The sequence below is a fragment of the Leucoraja erinacea genome, chromosome 13 (genome assembly GCF_028641065.1).
Source record: "Leucoraja erinacea ecotype New England chromosome 13, Leri_hhj_1, whole genome shotgun sequence".
Taxonomy (NCBI): Eukaryota; Metazoa; Chordata; class Chondrichthyes; order Rajiformes; family Rajidae; genus Leucoraja; species Leucoraja erinaceus.
The window spans coordinates 14,815,986-14,842,932 of record NC_073389.1 but is presented as its reverse complement, the minus strand read 5'-3'; the positions used below and the strand labels follow the sequence as shown (position 1 = coordinate 14,842,932).

At 43.8% G+C, this 26,947-nt stretch overlaps 1 protein-coding gene across 12 annotated transcripts in view; it reads right to left on the bottom strand.

Annotated features, from left to right (window-relative positions):
• Positions 1-26,947, bottom strand: part of dmd (dystrophin) — a 1,582,845-nt gene that overhangs the window by 422,532 nt on the left and 1,133,366 nt on the right. The gene's annotated exons all lie outside the window — the stretch shown is intronic.

Genomic DNA, 26,947 nt, shown 5'->3' with positions numbered 1-26,947 from the left:
TTCTCCGAGTTCGTATCAGGGGAAAACTCGGGAGAACTCTTGAATTACCTCGTACAGTGGGACAGGGGCTTAAGACTGTGTACATTAATAAAAATCTGAATGAAATTACTTGCCACTCACTGACAAGGTGCGGAGGATGAAATAGAGTCATTGTCTCACATATATATGGATCACTTAACATTAATTGTTACTATTGAGAAGGTAAATTTACAGTGCTGTCATATCCTTGTGCACAATCATGCCAATTGCGAGAATGCTTAAGGGAAAACTTTAACATCATTGAAATTTTAGATGTCAAAATTTGCAATTGAGTTAGAGAAAAGGAGGATCAACATAAGCACATGATTCCCATTACAACAATGCCCTCCAAATAATCTACCCTTATTTGAAAAGAAAAATAGGAATTAAAAGACCTTTTTATTTATCTGAGACCTTCCAAGCATAGCTCTAACTCAAGGCTATATCCAGATGGGGTTTAGAGCGATGCGTTAAAAAAGTAAGACAAAGAAAATTAGAATTTTGACATCAGCATTGGCCTAAAGGCTCTCATACGAATCCATATCTAGTTATGAATTGGCAAATTGGTTATGTAGTCATAGTCATACAGTGGAAAAAGGGCCTTTCGGCCCAACTTGCCCAAACCGGCCAACAGGTCCCAGCTACACTGGTCCCACCTGCCGGCGTTTGGACCATATCCTTCCAAACCTGTCATCCATGTATCTGTCGTGAAGCCCTGTCCCACGGTACGAGTTTAATTCCAAGAGTTCTCCCGAGTTTGCTCCGATTCGAACTCGGAGATTTACGGTAATGGCCACTCGTCGGTACTCGGGGCTCTCATGGACATTTTTCAACGTGTTGAAAAATCTTCACGAGTCTTCCCGTGCTTTTACCTGCTGTTAGCGAGTCTTGAAGATAGATAGAAGATAGAATAGGAGATAGAATACCTTTATTGTCATTCAGACCTTACGGTCTGAACGAAATTTCGTGCCTGCAGTCATACATGCAATCATACAATAATAAACAACACTAAACACACAATTAACATCCACCACAGTGAATCCTCCAAGCACCGCCTCACTGTGATGGAAGCAAAAATGTTAGGGCTGCAGTCTCTTCCCTCCTCTTCTCCCTCTGCGCTGAGGCGATACCCCACTGGGCGATGGTACAAACAGTCCCGCGGCTCACCGAACCCCGCAAACAGGCCGGCTCAAACACTGCGGCCCGGGGTGGTCGAAGCTGCCGCCCTCCAGTCCAACGGACCCAGCCGCTGGCGCGTGGCTGAACCCCGGACTAAGGTCACTGCGGCCAGAACGCCGTCCCAGCCACCGGAGCACCGTTCCAGCCCCTAGCCGGATCGCCCTCACGTGAGTGCCGTTCCTCCCTCGAGCTGGGCCGCTCCGAGTCTTCCCGAGTACCTGCCGTTACCGTTACGAGCCGCTAAGAGACGTCCCTGAGCTCCGGCGTACCCGCTACATTCATTCTCCGTACTTACCACGAGTTTGATTTTTTTTAAACTCGGGAGAGCTCTTGGAATGAACTCTCACCGTGGGACACGGCTATAACTGTTTATTAAAAGTTGGGATAGTCCCTGCCTCAACTACCTGCTCCAGCAGCTCGTTCCATACATCCACCACCCTTTGTGTGAAAATGTTACCCCTCAGATTCCTATTAAATCTTTTCCCATTCATCTTAAAGCTTGATACTAGCTTGATTTTGAATACAACTTCCTGGGTAGACAACTCCCAAAGCCATCCTACCGAGTTTTCTCTGCACCACTGCTGAAGACTCCACAACTCAAAGTCGATTTGTTTCTGATCAACCTACACATTGTTTATATTTTCCCTAGCACATTATTTATCTCTCTTTTTTTTTGTTCTGAGTTTAATATATTTAAAGGAAGCTAGCATGCCTAAATGACCACCATCCAGAGGCCCTGTCATCCAGCATTACAAAGCACTGCAAGAGATTGGTCAGGACACACATTACCTCCTCCTCCCAGGTAGCCTTGATACATGTGTAGGAAGGAACTGCAAATGCTGGTTTGTTCCAAAGATAGACACAGTGCTGGAGCCATTCAACAGGTCAGGCAGCATCTCTGGAGTAAAGGAAAAGGTGACATTTCAGGTCCGTCTGAAGAATGGTTTTGACCCGAAATGTCACTTGTTCCTTTTCTCCAGAGATGACCCGATGAGTTGCTCCAGCACTTTGCGTCTAGCCTTGATGCATTACACTTTATCTATAGTCACAAAAGGTTCATGACCTGGCCCTGCACTCATCCCTGGAACATCAGGATAACAGGATACGAATGTCAGACCCCTAGTTATTGACTGCAGCTCTTGCCTTCAATACCATAATCCCAACCAAATTTATTTCCAATATCCGATCTAAGAGTCAGCACACCCCAATGTCACTGGATCCTGACCCGAAGACCACGATCAGTGAGGATGGACACAAAACATCCTCCACAATAATTCTCAACACTAGTGCCCGCAAGGATGCATTCTCAGCCTTCACTATTCTTCCTATACACTCATGACTGTGCAGCCAAATTCTGCTCCAACTCCATGTACAAATTTGCAGACAATATCACATGGTCATTCACAGGCCCGACACTAGACTCCCAAAATAGATAGTTTAAGCTTCATCGCAACCGAGACTACCAGGTAGACAGAGAAAGTGATTCATTGATGTCATATGTCCCAGATAGAACAATGACATTCTTACTTGCAGCAGCACCACAGAATATGTCTCTATGACAAGATGCAACATGCCCACTGACTTGTGGAAATCCCAGTTGCTCAAATTGGAACATTACTTGATTTTAGGAAACCTCTAGCCCGTTCATTATGTGTCCACAGAATCTCATTGTAGATGACAGAAGGTACATATCACCTTACACTGAGCAAAATAATTTCACTCTGCTGTGTATACATGACAATAAGGAACCATTGAACCTCCCTTCCTGTCAAATACCTTCTGCCCATTGGTGGCAGAGTCTATGGGTTTCATCAGTCACCTCAGAAACCACAGGCCTGCTGCGAAACGGTCTCTTCTTCGAACCCAAGAGACTGCTTGATGACACGATTTTGCACATTCACTACAACCTCTGGTTTCACTCCATGGATCTGTAGATCTGTGTCAGATGGGAAGGATGATTTCATTCTACATCTACTGGTAATTCTAATTGAAATGCATGTCCCCAAATTGCCTTTAGTCATCAGTTTAAAGTCATGAACGAAGGCAATGAATAAATAGTTCTCAACATATGACGGAATGCATTCCATTGCACTTGAAAATTGTTGGATGTCCATCATCCCAGGGCATCATTGCAGGTGTTCCTCAGTGCAGTCCTGGAATCAATCTATTTCAGCCCATTCAGCGATGGCTTTCCTTCAAGCTCAAAGGTCAGGACTGGGAATATTGCTGCCATTTGTGTGATGTTCATCATTCCTCAGCAAAAGATTATATATATATTTGTTTGGGATAAAGACCCAACATTTATTTATTTGCTTCTGTACTCCCCAATTCAAGATTTGTAATAGAAAAAAATCACATGTGGTTAAAGAGCACATTGTCAGATTCTAATAAAGACCATTTTTATAAATTTAGGTTTCACCTGGATTTTTGATGGTAGAAATTACAGCAATGTTGGGGGGCTAGTCCCCTTCAGTTTTCTCTTCAGCATATAAAAGGCATGCTCAATTGGGTTCAGATCATGAGATCGACTTGGCCACTCAAGAACTGATCACTTTTTACCTTTGAAAAAACTCCTTTGTTAGCTTTAGCAGTATGTTTGGGATCATTGTCTTGCTGTAGAATGAACTGCCGGCTAATGAGTTTTAAGGCATTTCTTTGAACTTGAGCAGATAGTTCTAGCAGTGTTTATACATTTCAGAATTCATTATGCTACTACTATCAGCAGTTGTATCATCAATGAAGATAATTAAGCCAGTACCTTCAGCAGCCATACATGCCCAGACCGTAACAACCCCACCACCATATTTCACAGATGAGGTGGTATGCTTTGGATTTTGGGCAGTTTCTTCTCCCCTCCATACTTTGCTCTTGCCATCACTCTGATATAAATTAATATTCATCTCATCTGTCCACAAGACCTTTTTCTATAATTCGTGGTTGCTCTTTTAAGAAGTTCTTGGCAAACTGTAACCTGGCCATCCTATTTTTGCGGTTAACCAGTGGTTTGCATCTTGCAGTGTAGCCTCTGTATTTCTGTTCATGACATCTTCTGCGGACAGTGGTCATTGACAAATCCACACCTGACTCCTGAAGAATGTTTATAATCTGTCAGACAGGTGTTGGGGAATTTTCCTTTTTATAGAGAGAATTATTCTGTCATCAGCTGCGGAGGTCTTCATTGGCCTGCCAGTCCCTTTGCAATTAGTAAGATTTGGATGATGGCTCGAACAGTTTTATAATTGTTTCTCAGTCTCGTAATGGCTTCTTTGACTTTCATTGGCACAACTTTGGTCCTCATGTTTATAAACAGCAATAAAAGTTTCCAAAGATGATGGAACGACGGGAGGAAAGACTAGGTGCTGAGAGCTCTGTTATGCCTGCATTAAGGAGGCAATTAAACACACCTGAGCAATTACAAACACCTGTGAAGCCATGTGTCCCAAACATAATGCCCTGAAATGGGAGGGTCTATGTATAAACACAGCTGTAATTTCTACATGGTGAAACCAAAATGTGTAAAAATGGTCTTTATTAAAAACTGACAATGTGCACTTTAACCACATGTGATTTTTTCTATTACAAATCTCAAATTGTGGAGAACAGAGGCAAATAAATAAATAATGGGTCTTTGTCCCAGACATTATGGAGGGCACTATATTTATATATATTATATATATATATAGTGCCCTCCATAATGTTTGGGATATATATAAGAATAAATATAAAAAAGAATACAGTCTGAAGAAGGGTCCCAACCCAAAATGTTGCCCATACATTTTTCAAGGGATACTGCTGACCTGCTGAGTTCCTCCAGCATTTTGTGTCTATCATTACTCTATTCACCTTCATTGCTAGACTAGTTAATCATGGACTCAACTCTGAACAATTTCTCAATGATGTACTCAGGTACAATGGGAAAACAAGTGAATTTATGATCAACAGTTTTAAAAATTACATTCTTTAAAGTATCAGTAAATTTATTGGTCAGCTATATTTTTCAGTTAAATATGAGTCATGGAAAAGCTAGAGATGCAAACCAATTGATGATTGTACACATACATGTCTGGTCATTAATGTATGACTCAGTGTGGCCATGATAAAGCGTGTGGAATAGAATGAGCATGTTTAGAAAAAGATGGAATGCAAAGCAAGTGAGAGGAGACATAATTGGTAATCAGTCCCTGACTGTGCCTGAAGAAGGGTCTCGACCCAAAACATCACACATTCCTTCTCACCCGAGATGCTGCCTGTCCCGCTGAATTACTCCAGCATTTTGTGTCTATCGGCAGTATAAACCAGCATCTGTAGTTCCCACCTGCACATTTTGTCTGCTCCAATGTGAAATCTCTTCAAGGTATGCCTACTTTGAAGAAATTATCTTCCTCTCTCCGACGAGAGTTCTGCATCACTGCCCCCCCTCTGTGATTCGAGCTATGTCGCTTTCACACCTTACCCCTCCATATCTCTAGACTCCCTCTCCCCTGGCTCTCAGTCTGAAGAAGGATTTCAACCTGAAATGTCACCCATTTCCTTCGCTCCAGAGATGCTGTCTGTCCCGCTGAGTTACTCCAGCATTTTGTGCCCATCTTAGGAACCTCATTGTTTCTCTGCGTGGTCACACATATTGGATCACTCAAACACGGTGCCTCGTTGGATCACATGATCGAGTTACTGCTCAAATGACACAAGAAACCTTCCGAGCACCAATAAGCAATGAAAAACACAAGTGCATTTCTTTCACTGCTGATGGTAAATTCTGGTCACTCACTCAGCTCGCATCAACCTGGATGACCTAATACAACACTGTCTGCCAAACCCAAATGGCATTCACTCCTTGATTTAAACTAAGCAATGAACTCCATATATGTCAATGAGTTAAGATGAAATAAGTTTATTTTTCTCAATATGTCATCACTTGGTAGGATAGATTTCAGGCAACAAAAAAAATCAGGGAACAAACAGACAGACCTATTCAACATGGAGTTTATTTAGTTAAGTTTAGAGATACAGTCTGGAAACAGGCCCTTTGGTCGACCAAGTTCATGCCGACCAATGATCACCTGTACTCTAGTTCTCACCTGTACATCCAGTTCTATCCTATACAATTTACATAAGCCAATTAATCTACAAACCTGCAGGTCTTTGGAATTTGGGAGGAAACCGGAGCACTCGGAAAAAACCCACGTGGTCACAGGGAAAACGTGCAAACTCAGTACAAACAACACCCGTAGTCCGGATCAAACCCATGTCTCTGGCGCTGTAAGGCACAAACTCGACCGCTGTGCCACCTACCAAGTTGTGTCGTATTAATGAAGAAACTCAACTTGGTGAGTAAAAGGCCAGTAACCTGCTTGTTTTATCTGTTCACAAAGCAGTGATGTTAAAGTTCCTCCTTGTGCTGGGATAGAAGAGGTTGGAGGCAGAGCTGACGGGCAAACTTTTAGTTTAGTTTAGTTTAAAGATACAGCACAGAAACAGGCCCTTCAGCTCATTGAGTCTGCTCTGACCAGCGATCTCCACACACAAACACTATCCTACACACACTAGGAACAATTCACAATTATACCAAGCCAATTAGCCTGCAATCCTGTATGTCTTTGGAGTGTGGGCAGAAACCGGAGATCCCGGCGAAAACCTACACAGGTCACGGGGAGAATGTACAAACTCCATACAGGCACCACCCGTAGTCAGGACCGAAACAGGATCTCAGCGACTCTTCCGCTGCACCACTGTGCCACTGCCGTGACCCTGACCACTAACATCAGTGCCGTCCGTCACTTTTGCCGAGAAAGGTTGGATTCAGATATCCTTGCAGCAGGTGTCGTACTTCACTGTTTGCCAGATCATGCAATGGGCAGCTGCCCTTGATAGCTGGCATGCCTCCAGATACAGTAGGTGCTGCAATAGCAGTGTGAACAGGCAGGCACTGGTGCTAAATGAATAACCCACCTTGCTTTCTTTCATCTGGTATCAGTTCAACTTTGCAATACTGTGCCTGGGATTCTTACAAACACTTCCCGTTAGCACCTGTAAACTGTTGTGCTGACCAGCAGAAGTCTCCACTTCTCCTCTTGCTGATTCCAGTGCTGGCATAGAGAAGCAACTGCAGATGCTGGTTTAAACCAAAGATCGACACAAAAAGCCAGAGTAACTCAGCAGGACAGGTAGCATCTCTGGAGAAAAGGAATAGGTAATGGTATGGGTCGACACCCTTCTTCAGGCATAGATAATTTCTGTTGTTGGAAATCTTTTGCCATGCATTTGATTATTTTATTCTTAAATACAGATATCTTGTCTACTTGTGTAGGAAAGAACTGCAGATGGGAGTTTAAATCGAAGGTTAACACAAAATGCTGGAGTAACTCAGCGGGACAGGCAGCATCTCTGTAGAGGAATGGGTGATGTTTCGGGTCAAGATCCTTCTTCAGACTGATGTCAGGGGAGTGGGCGGTAGAGAGATACAATGTAGTCGGACACAGTAAGACTGTTGAGATAAATGGGAAGGAAAAGGGGATGGAGAGAGAGGGAAAGCAAGGGCTACTCGAAGTTAGAGAAGTAAATGTTCATACCGCTGGGGTGTAAGCAACCAAGCAAAATATGAGATACTGTTCCTATAATTTGCATTGGACCTCAGTTTGGCAGTGGAGGAGGCCCAGGACAGAAAGGTCAGTGTGGGAATGGGAGAGGGAGTTAAAATGTTTAGCAACTGGGAGATCATGTAGGTTTCGGTGAACTGAGCGGAGTTGTTCAGCGAATTGATCGCCGAGCCTGCGCTTGGTCTCGCCGATATACAGCTGTCAACACCTGGAACAGCGAATACAGTAGATGAGGTGCAAGTTAACCTCTGCTACACCTGAAAAGACTGTTGGGGTCTTTGGATGGAGTCGAGGGGGGAGGTAAAGGGACAGGTATTGCATTTCCAGCGGTTGCAGTGGAAAGTACCTGGGGAGGGGGTGGTTTGGGTGGCAAGGGTCAAGTTGGCCAGAGAGTTGCGGAGGGAACGGTCTCTGTGAAAAGCGGAAAGGGGTGGAGATGAGAAGATGTGGCCAGTAGTGGGATCCCGTTGGAGGTGGCAAAAATGTTGGAGGATTATGTGCTGTATATGACGGCTGATGGGGTGGAAGGTGTGGACAAGAAGGACTCTGTCCTTGTTACAAATGGGGGGAGGGGGAGCAAGAGCGGAGCTGCGGGATATCGCAGAGACCCTAGTGGGAGCCTCATCTATAATGGAAGAGGGGAACCCCCATTCCCTAAACAATGAGGCCATCTCTGATTGAAAACCTTATCCTGGGCGCAAATGCGATGTAGACGGTGGAATTGGGAGCAGTAGATGTCAGTCGATTGTCTGTCTCCTGTGATGTGGACGGTGAGATCTAGAAACGGTAGGAAGATGTCGGTGATGGTCCAAGTGAATTTGAGTGCAGGATGGAAATTAGTGGTGAAGTTGATGAAGTCAGTGAGTTCTGCACGGATGCAGGAGGTAGCACTGATACAGTTGTCAATGTAGCGGAGGTAGAGTTTGGGGATCGGGCCAGTGTACGCCAAGAACAATGATTGTTCGACAAAATGGCAGGCATAGCTGGGGCCCCATGCAAGTGCCCATAGCTACGCCTTGGATTAGGAGGAAGTGGCAGGAGTTGAAGGAGAAGTTCTGAAGGGTAAGGACCAGCTCTGCTAGGCGGAGGAGAGTGTTAGTAGATGGAAATTGTCTGGTTCTGTGGTTGAGGAAGAAACGGAGGATTTTAAGACCTTCTTGGTGGGGGATGGAGGTGTAGAGTGACTGGACATCCATAGTAAAGATGAGGTAGTGGGGGCCTGGAAAACAGAAGTAATTGAAGAGACGAAACACATTTGAGGTGTCATGGACATAGGTAGAGAGGGATTGAACTGGGGGAATAGGATGGAGTCGAGGTATGTGTAAATTAATTCACTGGGACATAAACAAGCAGAAATAATGGGTCTGCCAGGGCAGTTTTGTTTGTGGATTTGGGGGAGGAGATAAAATCGGGCCGTGCAGGGCTGGGGAACAATAATGTTATGAGCATTGACTTCTCTAACTTCATAGCCCTTGCTTTCCCTCCCTCTCCATCCCCCCCCCCCCCCCCCTTCATCCCACCAGTCTTACTGTCTGCAACTACATTTTATCTCTGTACCGCCCACTCCCCTGACATCAGTCTGAAGATGGATCTCGACCCGAAACGTCAGCCATTCCTTCTCTCCAGAGATGCTGCCTGTTCGGCTGAGTTCACCAAGCTTTTTGTGTCTATCCTGTATACTTTACAGAGTACTATGTTTATGTATGTGTTGTTCTGCAGCAGGTAAGCATTTCATTGTTCCGTTTCAGGACATATGACAATAAAACACTCTTTCTTTCACTCTTGACTACATTAAACAAAACCTGTAATTAGTTTCAATTAAGGCAATCAAACACATCCCGATTATTTTACAAACATCGTGCAATAAAAGCAAAAACGCTACAAATGCTGTAAATCAGAAATCAAAGGAGAAAGTACTGAACATACTCTGCAGGTCAGGCACCTTGCAAGGATGTTACCAGGACTTGAAGGGCTGAGCTATTGGGATAGGTTGGGATGGCTAGAACTTTATTCCTTGGAGAGCAGGAGGCAGAGGGGTGAAGGCAGGAGAATTGGATTAGGAGGGATAGATCAGCCACGATTGAATGGTGCAGTAGACTAGATGGGCCGAATGGCCTAATCCTGTTCCTATCACTTGATCTTATGATCTAATTTGATGGAGGTGTATAAAATTATGAGGGGAATAGATAGGATGAATGCACAGAGTTTGGTACCCAGGGTTGGGGAATCAAAAGCATATGTTTAAGGTGATAGGGGGGAAGATTTAATACAAACCTGAGCGGCAACAGTGTGTGGTGGAATATGGAATGCGCTGTCTGAGGAGGTAGTTGAGGCAGATACTATAACTGCATTTAAAAGACACTTAGATGGTTTGGGTACATGGTGAGAAAAGGTTGAGGGATATTGTCCAAATGCAGGCAAATGGGACCAACTTAGATGGGACATCATGGTCAGCAGGGACAAGTTGGGCTGAAGGGCCAGTTTCCATGGTGTATGAATCTATGATTCCATCTGTGAAAAGAGAAGTTTACATTTGACAAGGTTCTGCATGAGAGGCTACTCAGAAAGGTTAGATCGCAAGGGATCAAAGGAGAGATAGCTGAATGGATAGAAAATTTGCTTCATGGAAGAAAGCAAAGGGGATGGTGGAAGGTGCCTCAGCGTTCGGTGCTGGGCCCGTTACTGCTTGTAATCTCAATCAATGATTTGGATGAGAACGTACAAGGCTTGATTAGCAAGTTAGCAGATGGCATTAAAGTGGGTGGTTTTGTAGATTTCAGTTAAGATGGTTGTCAAAAATTGCAGCAGGATCTTGATCGGTTGGCCAGGTGGGCTGAGGAATGGTTGATGGAATATGAGGTGTTGTATTTTGGGAAGTCTAACAAGGGCTGGACTAAGACAGTGAATGGCAGGGCAGAGAGGTCGAGGAGTGCAGGTACGTAGTTCCATGAAATTGGTATCACGGGTTGATAGGGTGGTCAACACTCTGGGCTTCATCAGTCAGAATATTGAGTATAGAAGTTGGGAGGTCATGTTGTGTGAGACCTTGGTGAGGCCACATGTAGAGCATTGTGTTCAGTTTTGGTCATCATACTATAGGCAAGATGTTGTCAAGCTGGAAAGGATGCAGAGAAGATTTACGAGGATGTTGCCAGGACCGGATTGCCTGAGCTAAAGGGAGAGGTTGAGCAGGCAAGGAATTTATTCCTTGAAGCTCACGAGGATGAAGGGCGATCTTATAGAGGTGCACAAAATCAAGAGAGGAATAGATCAGGCAAATGCAGAGTTTTTTGCCCAGAGTAGGGGAATCAAGAACCAGAGGACGTAAGTTTAATGTGAAGAATTTTTTTTTATAGGAACCTAAAGGGTGGCTTTTTAAAAAAAATATGCACACATATATATGTATATATACGCATGTATATACACACACACACACACACACACATACACACCCATAAAACAAACAATAGTAGTGTAATAATAACAAAGTCTATTATAGTCACAAATTATGTCATAATGCACATTCACTCTGCTACGATTGTATTGTAAAAATGCATTAAGTTTGTCCCGATCATGTGTGAGCATCGTCAAGGCAACTGGACAAAGCCCAATTTCTCATATCCTGTGTTCTGAAATAGTATCAATGGAACAGCAACCTCCAGCTGGGAATTATCTGCCCATAAACTAGTATGGCTAATTAGAGATGGATGCAATCATAGAATATAATACCCAGACAGCTTAAATTGCAGAATGCTGTGCAATAAAACATAATTTGATTTCCTCATTGTACAATAGTGGCCTGCTCATGATTAAATCACAAATGCTTAATTTGACTGTATAATGGTATTAAACTAGTCTCATCCTGTAATCATTGGGATTTGGGTTAACGACGATTCAAAATAATTATTCCTGTTAACTAAAAATTACTTGGGTTAAGGTAAATTGCCTCGGCTTAATACATGTACTTGTGGGCTGGCTGTTTGTATTGAGCAAAAGATTTGAAGTTATGTTTTTATTGATCTTCCCTCAGCATCCTATTGATCTGTTAATAAACAAAAATATTACCACCACCCTGCGGTTTACATAGTGAGACAAAGCCATTTCAAAGATATCTTTCTGATTAAAACTGATTTCACTGCTTTGTGTAATTTTGGAGAAGAAAGGATGGTTCAGGCATGAATCAATTCATGTTGCTGTTGAAAAAACCTTCTGCGAATAATTACTCAAGGTACAGGCAAAACTCCCTTTTCGTTGTCAGTTAGAAATAGGTCAAACTGGTTTGGGAAGATTTTCTCAGCGATGCTTTCAATTAAATATTAATTACCACACAATAATTCCTTTCTCAGATCAGTGAGCACATTGTCATGGCAAGACAATCAAAACTAACACTTCAACGCACACAAATAACCACTGACAAACGTAGTCATCGAAAATCTTACACGCTTCTTTGCTTTGGAAAAGCGTAGCCATTCTACATAAATACGAGAATCACAAAGTTACTTTCTGCCAAATTCTGTATAACACCTGATTTTAAGATGATGCACAGACTGAATGAGGACTGCACTTTCTAACCATTTATTTTCTGTGATATACTGTAATTAATAGAGTGCAAGTCCAGTTTGAATATTAGTAATAGGACTCCGGTCAGAGGGAAGCATTCGATGATGTTCAAGAGTCAAAAGAATCATGAATGTTTTATTGCCATATGTCACAAAATGAACAATGAAATCTTCCTGCAACAGGTATGTAAACATAGTACTCTGTAAAAATGTTAAGAAACAAAAAAAAGTCTGGTAATAAAAGATGAACGAACAATAGCGGTTCTGAGAATAATAATCCATCCTGAGATGGAAAGTCTGGAGTAGAGGAGACCAACAACTCCTTCACATGACCAGTATGTCCTGGCATCAACAGAACAATAAAGTCATCGATCTGTTCGCCCTTCTCCTGGACTTGATGTTCCTTGGCACCAGGATCATTTGCCAAGACTGGACAAGATTAAAATGTCTCCATGTCCAAACCTGTATTTGATCATCTCTGACAAACTATCCAAAATTCACTCATTAAAATAGTGTGTGGCATATCTGCAGCCCCTCATGTGTACCGCACGTTTAACTGTCTATGTTTTCTGTCTTCATTGGGAACAAAGGGTCAAAATTAAGCTTGTGTGTCTAAAAGTCTTTCCTCAAACTAAGATTGCCCAGTAAAAACTATTTTTGGTTGTTTCTTGAATATACAACCTTCACCCATTCATCTCAATGACTAGAAAGTCTTGCCCCCCCCCTCCCCCCTCCCTCTCCCTATGCCTATTTATTATTCAGTGTTGGTGCATTGAAGTCATACATAGAAAGCATTTCATTCAGCATGATGATCACAATTTCTAATGCAGCAGCCCTGTGAATTATGGTACTCCATGTTCCATATCATTTTCTTTCAAACATTTGCTCCTCAAAATGTAACGTCTGTAAAAATGGATTGTTATGCATTGAGCAATTGTGGGAGTTTTGTCTTCATACTTCAAAGGAACAATCTGTGATGAATGTGAACACAAGTCAAGAAATAGCAAATAAGACACATAATCCCAACATCCAATTTTTTCTGCACCCACTTCGCATTGAAGATTACATTTTCTTCTGCAGGCAAAATATTCCTGCCACTGGAATAACATGATTTATACCCTCATCCAATTCCTATCTCCTATTTTCAGAGTTTTCAAAGATTGGGGCTGAGGACCAGAGAAGTGATTGATTTGTATGTATATCAAAAAACATTGCTGCAACTCCCAGAGGACAGGAACACCAGTACTGCCCCATATCTTCTCAAAAAAAAAAATCAGATATTAATCATTTCAGAATAAGTTTCATGTTGCAAGGCTGATGTGTAAATACCATTTGAGATATTCTACACAATTTAAAATCTGCCAGGCCAGAGGAAATTGTGCTGGTTGGAATTTATACAACTGATGCAGGCTTCGACCTGAAGCATTGAGCATCCCTTTACCTCCACAGATGTTGCATGACTCACTAAATCCCTCTAGCAGTTTTGTTTTTCTTCAGATTCTAACATAAGACGTGGGAGCAGAATTAGGCCATTTGGCCCATGGAGTCTATTTCACCGTTAGTTCATGGCTGATCTATTATTCCTTCTCAAGTCCATTCTCCTGCCTTCTCCCCGTAATCTTTGATGCCCTTACTAATCAAGAAGCTGGTTAACCTTATCAAGAACATCTGCAGACACAGAACTATTAAGCGCTGATGCCCATTGATGGGTTTTGGTTGCTTCCATTTTAACCTGCTGTTCTCAGTGGGTAACAGACATAAGCCAGCAAGTCCTCCCAGAAACCCAGTCCAAAGATGTCATCTGAAACCTATTGGAACTACAGTTCTAACTTCCGCAGGGAAGCATTTTTCCTTCGCCATGTCCATGAGCTGACATTAGTGGGAAGCAGTTCTGGAAAAGAGGAGGCCAGCTAATGTTAATGTTCCCTGTAGAGGCTCGGAAAAACAAGAATTCACCCTGCCATATACAGTACCTGCCAAGAGACCATTCATTCGGAGTCCTTTGGCCTCCTGCTGTTCACATCTCTGCAGCATCCTCCAGTGAGCTGATGCTCTTCCCCGTTCCATGCAGGCAACTGTCTGGTACAATATAAGGAGGAACTGGGCCTTTAAAATGACCATGCTACTATTGCAAAGATCAGGAGTAAATTTGGCAGTTTCCTGAATCCTGCTTCAAGCTCAGATGTATTGAATGCTACTTTAGTAATACTGTGTTCCAGTGTTCATTTATTCCTTACAACGGAGGTTCCACCTTTTGAAGAGGCACGTTACATGTTAGCTCTGAAAGAAGGAAGCCCTCGACCTGGACCAGGTTTAAGTCTACAACACGTTGAGCAACAGTTGCTGTTCATTAATTACTCTGGCCCATTGCTGGACTCCACCTGGAGTCCCAGTCTTGCTGGGTTCTCCAACATTAGCTTGCAGAATCCAAGAGGGGGATTGTATAGAAACTTATAAAATTCTTAGGGAGTTGGACAGGCTAGATGCAGGAAGATTGTTCCCGATGTTGGGGAAGTCCAGGACAAGGGTTCACAGTTTAAGGATAAAGGGGAAATCCTTTAGGACCGAGATGAGAAAAACATTTTTCACGCAGAGAGTGGTGAGTGTCTGGAACTCTCTGCCACAGAAGGTAGTTGAGGCCAGTTCATTGGCTATGTTTAAGAGGGTGTCAGATGTGACCCTTGTGGCTAAAGGGATCAGGGGTATGGAGAGAAGGCAGGTACATGATACGGAGTTGGATGATCAGCCATGATCATATCGAATGGCAGTGCAGGCTCAAAGGGCCGAATGGCCTACTCCTGCACCTATTTTCTATGTTTCTATTCTCGTCAATGCAGAACCTTGGCTCGGGGAATGGGTACAATATGTTTTGATTTAGTTTAGTTCAGCGGATGTATATGGAATTGTTGTTGTTGACACAGGTCTTCAGTCAGAGTATTGAGTATAGAAGTTGGGAGGTCATGCTGTACTTGTATAAGACGTTGGTGAGGCTGCATTTAGAGCTTTGTGTTCAGTTTTGGGCACCATGTTATAGGAACAATGTTGTCAAGCTGGAAAGGGTACAGAGAAGATTTGCAAGGACAGGTTTGGAGGGATATGGACCAAACGCGGGCACGTGGGACTCGTATGGTTGGGACATGTTAGCCGTGAGGGCAAGGTGGGCCGAATGGCCTGTTTCCACATTCTATCACTATGGCTTTATGACTATATAACGGCAAGAGAAGGCTCCTTCCACAACTTTGCATCTTGTTGAAGATCGGCAGCTTGGGAGTGTTGTCTTGGGAGGATGCTTCCTATGGCCTTCTCACCATGGTGGCCACTTGATTCCCCGCAGCTTGACCTTTGGGTAAAGCTTGACCTTTAGATCCCCGCACACTAGAACCAGTATTTGCTTGAGCATTCATTACACTGTAATCTGGGCATCTGTCCCTGCGCACAGTTGCAAGTCTGGAATGCACTGGAGGTCAGGAGCTGATGAACCTCGTATCTGACCAGATCAGGTTTGCGGCAGCCAAACCTCACACATCCTCTGTGGCCTTATTTATATCAATCAAGTCACGGATGAGATCAGGTAAGTTTATATCATTTTCTTTATTTCATTGCGTTCTTATAACTTTAATTAAAAAAATTGGACCTTGAAGTGCTTAAAATAAATATAGATTTTTAAAGTGAGGTTTACTTAAAAAATATTTTAAATGGTTTTAAGTGTTTGTATATGGATTTAATTTTAGGTTAGTTTAGTTCAGAGATGCATTGTGGAAACAGGCCCTTCGGTCCACCGAGTCTGCACTGACCAACAATCTCTACACACTTACACTAACCTACACTAGGAACTTGGTGTACAATTACACCAAGCCAATTAACTTACAAAACGGTATGTCTTTGGAGCGTGGGAAGAAACTGGAGATCCCGGTGAATATACAAACTCTGTACAGACAACACCCATATTCGGGGTTGAACCCAGATCTCTGACAAAGAGACTCTATCACTCCGTGCCACCCTAGTGAAGATGATTTTTGATGGTCCTGCTGTATAGGGGTGAACCACGGTCAAACTGCCAGCCATACAACATGTTACATTCTCTTCAGTCAACAATTCCAATGGAGAGGGATCAGTAGATTTCTGAAAAAAGTTACATTCAATGGAACAACCAACAATCACATTGTGAGTACACAAAATTGCTGGAGAAACTGAGCGGGTGCAGCAACATCTATGGAGCGAAAGAAATAGGCGACGTTTCGGGCCAAAACCCTTCTTCAGACTGATGGGGGGGGGGGGGGGGGGGGGGGGGGGGGGGGGGGGGGGGAAAGGGGGGGAAAAGGAGGGAGGAGGAGCCCGAGGGGGGGGGTTGGGAGGAGACCGCTCGAGGGTTAAGAAAGGGGAGGAGACAGCAAGGAGATACCACAATCACATTGTGAGGTTTGATATGCCAATCTCCACATCTGCACCATGGGACTGGCACGGTTCATTTGCGTAGATGTGCTTGAATCAAACAATATTTAGCATGTGAACAAAGCAACCAAATGCCAAAAGGGATTCCAGACAACTTCTGCTTTGCATCTACAGTGGTTACCAATATTCCCCTAGTACAATATGATGTCAGGATTATCACTCTGACTTTTTGCCAGAATAATCCTTTCGTGCTTGTGTTGTAAATCACAGAACAAATCTATGGTCTCGTCTGTAAAGTGCAGTGAAACATGTCCCAAGAATCAATGGGATTTCACGTTGACTGAGCTTCTTATAATAGCTTTTGACAGCAATTTCAAAGCTGTGGCCAAACTGTCTAAGACAACTAGGCATTATTAATGGCCTTGAATGCAGGGGGCCACAACCTGAAGAGGTGGCTCTGGCCATTTGGTAGCCACCTTTCTCTGAAGATAGCATCAACTATAGTGAATTGCCAAGTGGGACAGGGGTCTACCCAGGTTAGGATTGCCTTCAAATACAGCCTAATGTTGAGATACCATACTCCAGATAATGACTGATTTCTTCAACAATTCCTGGCCTTGCAGAAATATGATTTCCAAGATATGGAAAGTGATCCATGTTTGCAAGGAATTCACTGTGGATGTTGATTGTTGGGACACAGTGGTGGGCCCTTTCATTGGTATATGTCCTCTTGTTTTCCTTCTATAACCCCATCTTCACATATTCTTCCATGAAGGAATCTTCTGTGACATGGAACTCAGCTACATATATGTATTATTCATTTACTTTAAATTGAAGTCTGAGTTTGGGATGGTCTTTGATCTGGATTGAAAATGTCAAGCGTTGAACAGTTTCTCATCCATCCTGTACGATAAATCCACCACTGAGCAGCATGTTGGAGGTGACATATAGTACAGCAGTGAGGAAGATTGGGAGGATTGGCAGGATGACACTGACCTGCGTGAATCCAGTTTGGGTTGGGATTTGGGTTGAGCGGGACCTTAGGCCCAGCATTATGCTAATGAAGTGCAACCTTCTGGACACTTTAGCGATGGGACAATCTCAACGAGATTGCTTAAAGCACAGAAGGTGCTACAATGTTATCTCTGAAAAACCCATAATACTCATTGGTAGGACAGTGGCGGCGGCAGAGTTGCTGCCTTACAAAGGCAGAGACCCGGGTTCGATCCCGACCACGGGAGCCGTCTGTACAGACTTTGTACGTTCTCCCTGTGACTGCAAGGGGTTTCTCTGGGTGCTCCGGTTTTCTCCCACACTCCAAATACATACAGGTTTGCACATTAATTGGCTCCAGTAAAATTGTCCCTAGTGTGTAAGATAGTGCAAATGTATGGGATGATCACTGGTTGGAGTGGACTCGGTGGGCTGAAGGGCCTGTTTCCGTGCTGAATTACTACTGGCTCAAGTCGAAAGAGAGGCAAACCCGAGTCAGAGACTTGTATATAGAAACGAAAAGCTGGAGTGACTCAGCGGGTCAGACAGAACCTCTGGAGAAAAGGAATAGGGGACGTTTTGGGTCAAGACCCTTCTTCAGAGTCTTGTCCTAGGCCAACATCCCGGGCACTGAAGTTGTGATCATGTGCAACCAGCTCAGGTGAGCAATCACATCATTGATATGCTGCACTGAAGGGCAAAGTATAAGCTTCACAATTGCAACATTCATGTATTCAAGAGAAAGTTATAAAAAGTTCTTGGGGCTAACGGAATCAAGGGATATGGAGGAAAAGCAGGAAGTACTGATTCTTGATAATCAGCTATGATCATATTGAATGGCGGTGCTGACTTGAAGGGCCGAATGGCCTACTCCTGCACCCACTTTCTATATTTCTCATCAAGTCAATGAATCTCTGGCCTCTGGGCATTCAAAACGGGGAACGAAAATCTTAAGCCTGCTGACAGGAACAAACGAAGCCAGTGATGCATAACATCCCAAAGGTGACGGGAACAATCATGTGGCAACAGGTCCAGAGAGGACATCATTCAAGTTGTTTGGAGCACTGCTCACCCTAAATTGGAGGAAGCAAATCTTATCCCAGCTGGAGCGTTAATACAGTATGCCCTGAAGGCACTCATTTCATAAATAGCATAGAGATACTGAAAAGATCAATGCTCAGAATTAAACTGAAAGGCGAAAGCTTCAGTAGATGAAAAGGATCCATGACCTCGTGTGTGAGAAGAAACTGTAGTTACACCGAAGGTAGACTCAAAATGATGGAGTAACTCAGTGGGTCAATCTCTAGAGAAAATGAATAATTCTGACCCAAAACATCACCCATTCTTTTTCTCCAGAGATACTGCCTGACCCGATCAGTTGGTCGATAGGGTCAATAACCAATAGTGTTTTTTACTGCCTCTTACGTTAATTGTAAACACAGTGAAATTATTTTCCTGACAAACAGTCGTGTATCCAATATCACTCCCGCACTTTAAGTCTATATTCAATTCATGGCCTCATCTGAGTTAACTACCAGATTAGCAGATGCACCTCAAACTCTCCCTTGTCAATTTCCTGATCCGATCTTGCGCATCATAGACCAAGGCAGAGGCTGGAGATAGTACGCAGTCCAGTGCACTCTCTCCCATCTGAAAGATGTACTGGCCATCACATAGTGTCATAGAGTGAGAGTCATACAGCATGGAAACAGGCCCTTTAATTAAACAGGCCAATTAATCCATGCAGACCAAAGGTGCCCACCAATGCGAGTTCCATTGGCCCGGGTTTGATCCGCATCCCTCAAAACCATTCTTATCCACTAACCAGGCATGGAACACATCGTTGGGGATAAGCAGTAATGTGATGAAAATGTCCACAAAAGCTATTCTCTTACTTCCATCGCACAGCATCCAGCTGATCCCAAGTCTCTGCTGCATACAGCAGCCCCTCACCTCTCCCCATCACCCTCCAAACCAAGAAAGAATCATAGGAAGATACTGCACAGAAACTGGCCTCCGGGTCTGTGCCGATCATCAAACACTTCATTTTGCAATCATTCTAACTAAACCTACCGTCTTCCCTCCACATTCCCATCAAGAAAAGACCTCCCTCCCCTCCTCGACTAATCCCTCGACTAATCCCACCAACACCCCCCCCCCCCCACCCCTCCAGAACCTGAGATTCAGCTGCTCCTCTCCATTTACAGTGGCCAATTTGCAGTGGTCAATTACCAACCCATACATTTTTGGGCTGTGGGACGAAACCAAAAGTGGTCACAGGGAGAACGTGCAGACTCCACGCTGTCAGCAGCCGAGGTCAGGACTGAACCAGGTGCACTGCAATGTCTCTACCCACTGCTCCACTGTGCTGCCCCCTACCCCCCACCTGATCCTTCGAATGATGATGCGTCTCTACCACTTCATGAGGAGACCTGCCTTCCTGGAGGCGCAGTGTGGCACCGTGTGACCGGTTACCAGACTGGCAGCACCCAGATGGTGCATCGTTTGACCACAAGTTGGTAGGAGCAGCAGCTGGGGGACTTGGAAGCCACAGATGCTAGCTCCACAGAAGGCAAGAAGACATGGTTAGTGGGATGCTGAGGCACTCAAATAATGTTTCCTTATTTCTCTCTGCACATAATGTGTTCTTTAGCAGCCACAGTTACAGTCTTAATAGGAAATGACATTCAATCCGTGGAAAGCACAATTTAGAATCTCTCTAAGGGACAATAACTATAAATTTTTCCTACATTCTCTCATGCTCCTTCAAATTTAACTCTGTCCTAATATCTGCCTCTGTGTTTTTTATTATTGGTTGGAGTCCTTTTCTGTGACATTGCACGTTCTAACATAAACCAAGTTGAAAGCATCATTTGACACTGTAATTCTTTAATTTGCTTCACAATCCATCACCTTGATTAACTGTTGTGTTCTCACTCTGCAAGTGCTCTAGCATGCATTAGCTTAATGTCCGACACGTACATAAAGAAAACGCTATTTCTCTTTATGTTGTGTATCGAGGAGAACCCGGGAGGAATAATCGGCAGCAAAACAATAAGGAGGCAACTAAATGTAAGACATCTCCACCAAGTGCAGGTGTTTTTGCAAATAATTTCTCCTCAGTGCAAAGTGGCCTCTGGAGAAAATGTGATCTTGGCAAATCAGGAAATATAACACCAAGTCCTTTATGGGGTAGCGAGCTATCAAACAGCCCTATGTGCACAACAAATGTCTGTGGAGATCACAGATATATTAATAACCAAGATTTGCTGTCAATGCACTTGCTTTTAAAACAGCTTTTATCATGACAAAATATTTTGACATTTGAAAATCCCTCGTTTGGTGATCAATATGAATGGCAGATACAGGACATTTTATCATTTACCTTTGAGAATGAGTGCAAATAAACCCTGGGAAACAAACAATGTCATTCTGTATACCCTCAAAATACACTTGATGCCTCTACACAGTTTTCATATGGTTCCCTAGTCACTGGTTTGTCTAAACAAATATTTATTTTTGTTGAATGTCTTTGAAATCAGGTCAACAATGGACTCTGAACCCGCAGAGAATCCATGTGCATTAGGAGTGACTTTGCAGCCTGGATTTCAGTCAGATCCATTTTGGCCTTAACAGCCTCTCTGGGTGATTAATTGTTTTCAGCTAAACTGTGAACAATTTAAAGTACTTGGAGTTGCATTCATCATTTGTAATTGAACTAGATAATTTATTTCAAAAATGACCAAATTGACACTCCCACGTTGACCTACTCAGTGGGTAGATTACAAAACGCTGCTTTGTCATTGAATATATAATTAAAAAAGTAACTCAGCAGGACAGACAGCATCTCTGGAGAGAAGTAATGGGTGACGCTTCGGGTCGAGACCCTTCTTCAGACTAGTCAGGAGAAAGGGAAACGAGAGATATAGATGATGATGTAGAGTGAAATGGAACAAATGAATGAACAAGATGCAATAAAAGTAATGATGATAAAGGAAACAGGCCATTGTTAGTTGTTTGCTGGGTGAGAACAGGAACCTGGTATGACTTGTGTGGGGGCGGGATGGAGCGAAAGGGAGTTCAGGGGTATAATCCACAACTACTTAATCGTGATTATCTCAGACTGGCATCAAACGTTTTTTTGCACGGTGCTGAATGCACCTTGTGTTTGCCGTATTGTCAACTGGTTCTAAGTATCATTGAGAGATCTACTAACGTGGGTGACCAATGCTGCTTAAAGCAACCTATACCTCACAATAAAATGGATGCACATTTGGGCTAGAATAAATGGTGGGAATCCTCTTCAAATATTGAAGAATGGCTGACTGCGTGAGATAGCATAAAATAATAATCTACCAGAGACCTTGTTGCAGGACATTGGTGCAAATAGGGATAAACTGACTCCACAGAATACCCTTGAAGTAGCTCAAGCATTGTTAGCAGTGGGAAGAAGATCAATGCAGGGAGATAGACACAAGATGCTGGAGTAACTCAGGTCATGCAACATCTCTGGATGAACGGAATAGGTGACGTTTCGTGTCGAGAACCTACTTCAGACTGAGAGTCAGCGGAGAAGGAAACGAGAGGCATGAAAAGGTTCAGAATAAATCAGTGCCGACACCGATGACCAGGGAAAGGTGGAGCCCACAATGGTCCATTGTTGGGTGTGGTAGAGGTGATAATGAAAGGATATGGAGGCAAACAATGGAACAGGCAGGATGACTCGGGTGGGGGAGGGACGGAGAGAGGGAATGTAGGGATTACTTGAGAAACCAATATTCATACTGCTGGGAGCACACCTCCAAGAATGTGGATAAAATACAGTGGTTTCAATGATCTGGCGCGAGTCATAGAGCCAGAGGCTCATCGAGTCATACAGCTGCACAGCAAGGAAACCAGGCCCTTCAGCCCATCTTGTTCATGTCAACTAAGTTAACAGATTGGACTAATTCCATTTCCCTGCATTTGCTCCATATTCCATTCGACCCTTCCTATCCATATACATATATATATATATATACATATACATATATATATATACACATATACATATACATATATATATATATATATATATGCACTACCTTTTAAAAGTTGTAATTGTCAGCAAGGTAGATGAACACAATTTTCAAATAACATCGCTGAAGGACCACACTATTCATTACGTCTATTCTTCATTGAAATTTGCAGAACCCTCGAGTCAGCCACCAGTACTCAGTGAGCAGTCGTCAATCCATCAATTCTTCTGACCTGCCTCACCCTCACTGGGATAAAACATCCACTGCAGGTTTCCATGCTGCAGGATATTTAGCAGCACGTACAGTATTGCAAGAAGAGCTGCTGTCTCACAGCTCCTGTGACCCGGGTTCAACCCTGTCCTCTGATTCTTTCTGTGGGGAATTTGCACCTTTTCCCAGTGATGCATGGGCTTCCTCTGAGAGCTCCGGCCCCATTTCCTCCCACATTACAAACATGTGCAGGTGAAAGTGAATTGACCATTGTAAATCTTGTATTGCGTGTAAGGCGAGTAGTGGTTGAGTTTAATTTAGAGATACCGCGCGGAAACAGGCTCTACGATCCACCGAGTCTGCACCGACCAGCGATCCCCGCACATTAACATGATCCTGCACACACTAGGGACAATTTACACTTATACCAAACCAATTAACCTTCAAACCTGTACGTCTTTGGAGTGTGGGAGGAAATCGTAGATCTCGGAGAAAACCCACATGGTCACAGGGTGAAGGTACAAACTCCGTACAGGCAAGCACCCGTAGTTGGGATCGAACCCGGGTCTCTGACGCTGTAAGCGCTGTATGGCAGCAACTCTACCATTATGCCACCATGCCGACCAAAGTAGATTTTAATTAAGCAGGGAAAATTGATGGGAATATGATGATAATACAGGAGCGCAGGAAGAAACTGTTGGCATTGCGCTGGGCCTGGCCGATCCCTACTTTATTGATCCAGTGTCACCAGGACACTAGACCTTAAAGTGAGAATATAAAGAATTGTATATCTCCTTGGGCCAAAAATTGACTTTTTAGAGACTTGCAAATTACAAGATGGAAGGTAGACACAAAATGCAGGAGAAACTCAGCGGATGAGGCAGCATCTATGGAGAGAAGGAATTGGCGACATTTCCGGTTGGGACCCTTCTTCAGATTTTTCTTGTCTGAAGAAGGGTCTCGACCCAAAACTTCGCCAATTCCTTCTCTCCATAGATGCTGCCTCACCCACTGAGATTCCCTAGCATTTTGTGTTTACCTTCGATTTTACCAACTTCTGCAGTTTGTTTTTAAACAATAACAAGATGGTGCCTGTTGTGGAAAAATTGGAAATTATTATTATTAACAGATGAGTAGATCTGTTTAACCCTAGAATTCATGCACTGTGGAGGTTTGATGAGAAAAATGACCAACATAGGATGTTAAAAAGGTAATAAATAGATGTGTCAATGTATTTTGCTTTCACAGCACAGCTCAATTAAAATAACTAATACACAATGCTGAGAAGCAGGCTTCCTTATCTAGGGGGGGATAGTCCAGAACAGGGCCGGAGATATCGCCTCTCTTCCTCCTCTACTTCCACCTCTTCTTTCCCTTGTGTTCTTCAGCTATTTTCTCCACACCTGGGTACAGGAGTTATTGCTCTATAATGCTGTGACGATGCATCAGGCAGCTCACCACCACAACGGTGGCACTGGTGCCGCTGGGGGAGCTGCCGCCACACAGCATCGGAGACCTGTGTGGAGTTCGACCGTTCTCCCGGTGATCGCGTGGTTGTCCTCCGGGTGCTCCGGTTTCCTCCCACATCCCAAAGATGTGTGGGTTTGTAGGTTAATTGGCCTCCGTGAATTGCTGCCGAGTGAGTGTGTGAGAAGTGGGGGAGAAAGTGAGAAAACGTGCAACCAGTGGGGAGACACAAAATAATGGAATAACTCGGGCAGCATCTCTGGATAGAAGGAATGGGTGACGTTACCGGTCTCGACCATTCTGTCTCTCCAGAGATGCTGCGTGTCCAGCTGAGTTACTCCAGCATTTTGTGTCTATCTTCAGATTAAACCAGCATCTGCAGTACCTTCATACAACTGGTGGGAATGGGTGATTGATGGCCGGCGTCGACTCAGTGAAGGGCCCGTTTCCATGCTGTGTTTCAACTAAACTAAATTATAAATTCCCAATCAATTACAACTAATGGCCCCTCCCCTGTGCAGTGGAAGTACAGCTCAAGGCTACCAATGGATTACTCCGCAACACTGATGATGATAAGATGCCTCTCACATGCTGGGAGGAGTAATGAACTATATCATGTCATTTAGTAGCTGGCCTTTGACTTCTCCTAGAGTTTTAACTATTGGTGACACAGAGTAATGCTGCAAAATGAAGGCAGCCTGACTGCTGCCTACATGGCGGATATTCAAGCATATGCACCATGTGTGGCCACACATTCCCTACACACTGCGTGAGACCAATCGCTTTCTGCTGCTAATTGTGAGCCAGTAAAGATGAGGCAGTGCGGGCGCCCTCAATGGCACCTTTCCCAGTGGGGAAATCCTGCAATCCTTGTAAAAATCCAACACGGTTCTGGCAAGTAATAAAATGATGGATGTTAATGTCACAGCGTTAAGAGCCACACTGACCTCCCTTGTGAAAAAGGGCACAAGAGACTGAGAGACATTGCTCATCTCTCCAGCCACGGCCAGTAAGAAATCAGATGCATATAAATATCCACTGCTGCAGGCAAAGAGGCCCTTGCCTTATCCCAGTTGACAGATTTCACTCATGACCTCTTGCGAACTGAAAACGTCTTGAGGCATTCTCACTAAAGTGGTGTGAAGATAATATTTCTTCCCAGTTCTCTGTGTGTACCTGGCCTCCTGCCAAGATCCCTGCTCCTGTACTCCCTCTCACAGCTGGTTCCACGCTTAGACCCAGCTCGACATTCTCTCTGCCGTGCTCCACTCCTAGTGGAAACGGGGGACGATCACCCCAGTGTGGAAACTCCACAACATCAAGCCTGGCAAACACGCATCCTGAAGGAGCAGCCTCTGCTGCTGAAGACGACAACATTTGTAGCCAAGTATAGGTGTCCTCCAAAAATGCATGCAACTCGAGAAACAGCTAAGACTAAAAATAAATAAATACATAAAAGTAATTCCTGATCAAATTGGAAAGCGCTGGTGTTGCAGCTGGGAGGACGGTGGCATTCAGTGTTTTGCTGTTCACCTGTGTGAGCTGTAAGGGTAATGATTGAGAGCACAGTTTAAAATCGATGGTGCAGCATGCCGGGTTACAATCGTCACCTCGTTATTCAGTGGATCAGGCAGCATCCGTAGAGGCGGTGGACGGATGATGCATCGGGCCGGGACACCACTACTCTATTTTAGCTGGTCACATAATGCATGCAAAACTGGAACTACACTGCCCCGCACATCGCCACAAAACAGCATTTGTCTCAACAAAAAGATATCGCAGTGTCTCACAGGTTTCCAATGCATCAATGTACAGTAGTTTCAATGGAGATTAATGCCTCATCTAATTGACCCACAGCCACCCAACATACAGCGAAGAGTTAGGTGACCTGCTTGTGGTCAAGATTTACTGGTCAATGACCAAGGTGCAGATTAGAAGCTTTCTGAGGCAGGTTTGTGCAGAACCAAGGGTCTGTCTCAAAGTAAGGGGCACAGCTAGTTAGGATCGAGATGGAAAGGAATTCCTTCAGCCAGAGCAGTGTATCTTCAAAATCTTCTGCTACCGGGGGCTTTGGTATCTTGGTTGCCTAGTTTATTCATAACAGAACAAAAGAAAACCAAAGGACTTGAGGAACTCAACGAGTCAGGCAGCATTTATGAAGGTAATGGACAGACGACATTTCGGGTGGGGACACTGCCTCAGACTTCACCACCGACCTCAAGGAAAGCTGTTGCAAAGTTTTAATAAAATTTACGAAACATAGAGCTTATGCGTTCAGTAATCTTACACCATGAAATATTTGGAATCATCTTCATTGAGTGTGGCCAAGTGGATGACACAACTGTGGCTGTCCCCCGAGGTTGCCACCATCTAAGAAGCTACTTTCCAGCCAAGTTGATTAATTGGAAGGCTATTAAAACAAGTACTAGACCAGTGGACACAGCGATGGCTATGGGTATAACGTTCTTTTAGGAAGGAGATGAGGAGAAATTTATTTTGTCAGAGGGTGGTGAAC